At 41.4% G+C, this 4569-nt stretch overlaps 1 non-coding gene across 1 annotated transcript; it reads right to left on the bottom strand.

Moving 5' to 3' along the window:
- Positions 1–3730: 3730 nt before the first annotated feature.
- Trnal-caa lies at positions 3731–3805 on the bottom strand. Its single transcript has one exon. It is a non-coding gene; the product is annotated as a tRNA-Leu (tRNA).
- Between the last annotated feature and the right edge of the window lie 764 nt (positions 3806–4569).

The following is a 4569-nucleotide window of genomic DNA, read 5'->3' as shown; positions in this document are numbered from 1 at the left end:
CTGAACAAGCATTCAAACAAAAACTGTACGAATGGCTAGTTGCTCACCCATTCTATGACATAAATGATTATTTGAAATGTAATATGATTTTGTAGTATCAATGACATGCTTCTTGTTTTCTTTGAATTAACAGTTACATTGTATTATATGCCTGATGTCTATTGCTGCAATGTATCAATGACAATAAAATTACTATTATTATTATTATTATTATTATTATTATTATTATTATTATTATTAACATCATCATCATCATATAGCAGCATACCTCTGAATTACTTTGATGTGTTCCTTTAATCCAACTTGGCGGGTATTCTAAACACTTGAGCAATACTCAAGAAAACCTTGCTGCAAAGTGCTACTCAAAGTCTCCTTTATAGATGAGCTACAATTTCCTAAATGTTTCCTAACAAACCAGAGCCAACCATTTGCCTTCCCTGATGTGACCTTACATGCCCATTGCACTTCACATTGCTTTGCAATGTTGTATCCACAATGAGCCATGTTATATGGTTTCCTATTTTTGGTCATGACTGAGGCATTTGAGTGGTGTTCCCAAAGACATTTACTGCTGTGTGTGTGTGAGATTATTAGTGTGCTGAGACTGGAACAGGGAGATAGGACAGTTGGTTTTGGTTGAAGAATGGTCTCTGATCACCAACAGCAAGTCCCTCTGTGCACACAATGAGACAAGAGACGTGTGCATTGTTAGCTGCAACAGGCAGAAGACATGCTGTACATTTTAGCGATTTTGATCGCAGTAAACTCATGTAGCAGTGTTCTTCCTTGGCACACCAGTGTAAGAAGTGTGCACAGAACCAGCTAATTGAAAAATCCATGCCACATGCATTTTTATTTACCTATAAAAGCTGACTTAGGAATTTCCCTTTGTGTGACCCCGCACGTACAAGATTGTGTGTAAGTTTAAAGTTCTAGATTCGTGTATTTTGCTGTTCATGTTATTTCTCGATAATCTTTCATTGATTGTATCAATACTCATTTGTACTGTGATATATTGTAAATTTTGAAACATTCGTGAGTGTTGTGATGAACTCATACCGTTATCATCAATTGCAGGCTTAAACTTAACAGTGTTCTTTTAAAATTTTTGAGAACAGTAGGTTTATCCTCATTCAAAACAATCTTCTCTAATTTCATTGTATAATTACTTAAGAAATGGGTTACTTTGAGAATTTTTGGATGCTTACAAAACTATAGTTTAATTCTGTAAGTTAATGGCACGAGTGTTTTGGACACACAACTTATTTATTAGCAAATCAGCGTTTGTGGTTCACAGTTCTCCAAAGAATACATCTTTCCTGAATTTCATTGTATATCAGTGCATATAAACCTGTGTCTTTGAGAATTCAGAAGCTACCATTGTCCTTTGCATAATCTGCGAGTAATTTGAAGCAAATCAGCGTTTGTGATTTAACTACTTTAGCAGATTTTCCGATTAACATACAGTGTTAAATCTAGTTTCCACTTAAAGAACAATAGCCCTCCTACATATTATATACATTCATCATAAATTAGCTCTGTTTTCAAGTTTACTGACTACTATAACTAACCTTAAAATGTTTTAGGAAACTAGCAGTTTCTACCACATGTTTTTGTGGTACGTTAATAGAACTCTTGTTTTGTGTATTTTCCTCAATTCTTGTAGGTAACTAGCAACTTTTTAAACACAAGATGAGTTGGTTGACATTCAAAAGCAGCTGTAAATCACCTGACTACTTTCAAACAATTGGCAGCTGCTGCGAATCAGTGTGCTGGAAGAGCTGCTGAAAGTCATGAACCTGCGATACCTGTAGCAGAAGTACCTCACGCACATTCTCTCACACGAATCCTGTCTCCTCTGCAGAAAGTACAGGATCTGTCATTACGGGTCCACTTGACTGCTAGTGAGTGTCAATGGTAGATCTTGGCATATTGTGCAGGGTGGATGGGGACCTGGGAGGACTCAGGGTATCGTACCGATCCCCCTAACCAACAAGTTTGATGTCTGTTTTTCACTGAAACTGAAACTAAGCCAGTGGGATTCACTTCACTTGTCTTGGGGAGCCTTGTGTTGTCCAGTGGCAGGAGGAGGCGAATGGAAAGAGTAGGGGGTCTATCAATTGTCATCAGTTCAAACATACAGCAAATGATACTTTTAGGGAAATGGCAGCAAGGGACAGGAAAGGACACCAGTGCAATCAGTTTGTATCACTGGGGCCTCATTCAACATGCTGAAGAGGTTATTTCAGCAGGCAATTGAGGGAACCTGGTGCACATTGGAGAAAATGATGCCTTTGGTCTGGGCTCTGAGGTCATACTTGGGACATTCCAGTGACTGGCAGAGAAAATTGAGAAGATAGGCCTTACACATGGGACTTCAATGAAGCTCACAATTTGCAGCATTGTCCCCAAAACTGATCGTGGCCCATGGCTTCTCTGTCAAGTGGAAGGACTGAACCAGTAACTTTGACAGTTCTGCGACAATATTGGCTGCGACTTCCTGGACTTGTTCCATAAGGTTGAGAACTGTAACATCCCCCTAAAAGGGTCAAATGTGCGCTACACATCAGAGGCTGCTATTCAGTAACTCACTGTGTGTGGGGTGCACACAAGGATTTTTTAGATTAGGTGACTCTGCATCCATTCCAAATACCGACAGTTGCAGGAAACCCAGAAGTATCAGTGTAAGATTGAAAGAAATGCCTCTTACAGGTGAGAGCATTAAAATCCTAATGGTAAACTGCCAAAGCATTCACAACCAAGTGCCAGAGTTTGAATCACTCATGGGAAGCAGTGAAGCTCACATAATACTAAGTACATGAAGCTGGGTGAAACCTGACATTGAAAACAGTAAGATTTCAGGTGAAAATTTATGTGTATATTGAAAGGATAGGCAAATGGGAAATGAAGGTGGTATATTTGTCACAGTAGACAAGAAATTCAAATCCACTACTGAGGTAAAAACTGTATCTGCCTGTAAGATTGCTTGGGCAAGACTCAGTATCAGAGGTGGGCATAAAATGATAACTGGATCCTTCTATCATCCACCAGACTACTCATCTCCTGATATAACCAAAAACTTTAGAGAAAACTTCAGTTTACTTGTACATAAGTTACCCTATGATACTGTAATCATTGGTGGAGACTTTAATCATCCAACAATTATCTGGGAAAATTACAGTTTTATTAGTGGTGGGCATTATAAGACATCCTGTGAAAGTTTACTAAATGCCTTCACTGAAAATGACCTATAACAAATAGGAATCCCACTCAAGATGGAAATACACTACTGGCCATTAAAATTGCTACACCACAAAGATGAAGTGCTACAGACACAAAATTTAACCGACAGGAAGAAGATGCTGTGATATGCAAATTATTAGCTTTTCAGAGCATTCACACAAGAAACTTCCTGGCAGATTAAAACTGTGTGCCTGACCGAGACTCGAACTCGGGACCTTTGCCTTTCGCGGGCAAGTGCTCTACCAACTGAGCTACCGAAGCACGACTCACGCCCAGTACTCACAGCTTTACTTCTGCCAGTACCTCATCTCCTGCCTTCCAAACTTTACAGAAGCTCTCCTGCAAACCTTGCAGAACTAGCACTCTTGAAAGAAAGGATATTGCGCAGACATGGCTTAGCCACAGCCTGGGGGATGTTTCCAGAATGAGATTTTCACTCTGCAGCGGAGTTGCGCTGATATGAAACTTCCTGGCAGATTAAAACTGTGTGCCCGACCGAGACTCGAACTCGGGACCTTTGCCTTTTGCGGGCAAGTGCTCTACCAACTGAGCTACCGAAGCATGACACACGCCCGGTACTCACAGTTTTAATCTGCCAGGAAGTTTCATATCAGCATACACTCCGCTGCAGAGTGAAAATCTCATTCTGGAAACATCCCCCAGGCTGTGGCTAAGCCATGTCTCCGCAATATCCTTTCTTTCAGGAGTGCTAGTTCTGCAAGGTTCGCAGGAGAGCTTCTGTAAAGTTTGGAAAGTAGGAGACGAGGTACTGGCACAAGTAAAGCTGTGAGTACCGGGCATGAGTCGTGCTTCGGTAGCTCAGTTGGTAGAGCACTTACCCGCGGAAGGCAAAGGTCCCGAGTTCGAGTCTCGGTCGGGCACACAGTTTTAATCTGCCAGGAAGTTTCATATCAGCGCACACTCCGCTGCAGAGTGAAAATCTCACTCTGCATTCACACAAGGTTGGTGCCAGTGGCGACACCTACAATGTGCTGACATGAGGAAAGTTTCCAACCGATTTCTCATACACAAACAGCAGTTGACCGGCGTTGCCTGGTGAAACGTTGTTGTGATGCCTCGTGTAAGGAGGAGAAATGCGTACCATCACGTTTCCAACTTTGATAAAGGTTGGATTGCAGCCTATCGCAATTGCGGTTTATCGTATTGCGACATTGCTGCTCGCGTTGTTCTAGATCCAGTGACTGTTAGCAGAATATGGAATTGGTGGGTTCAGGAGGGTAATACAGAACGCCGTGCTGGATCCCAATGGCCTCGTATCACTAGCAGTCGAGATGACAGGCATCTTATCCACATGGCTGTAACAGA

The sequence above is a fragment of the Schistocerca americana genome, chromosome 1 (assembly GCF_021461395.2).
Source record: "Schistocerca americana isolate TAMUIC-IGC-003095 chromosome 1, iqSchAmer2.1, whole genome shotgun sequence".
In the NCBI taxonomy this organism is placed as follows: domain Eukaryota; kingdom Metazoa; phylum Arthropoda; class Insecta; order Orthoptera; family Acrididae; genus Schistocerca; species Schistocerca americana.
The sequence above is the reverse complement of the archived record's forward strand: the minus strand, read 5'-3'. Positions and strand labels throughout refer to the sequence as shown.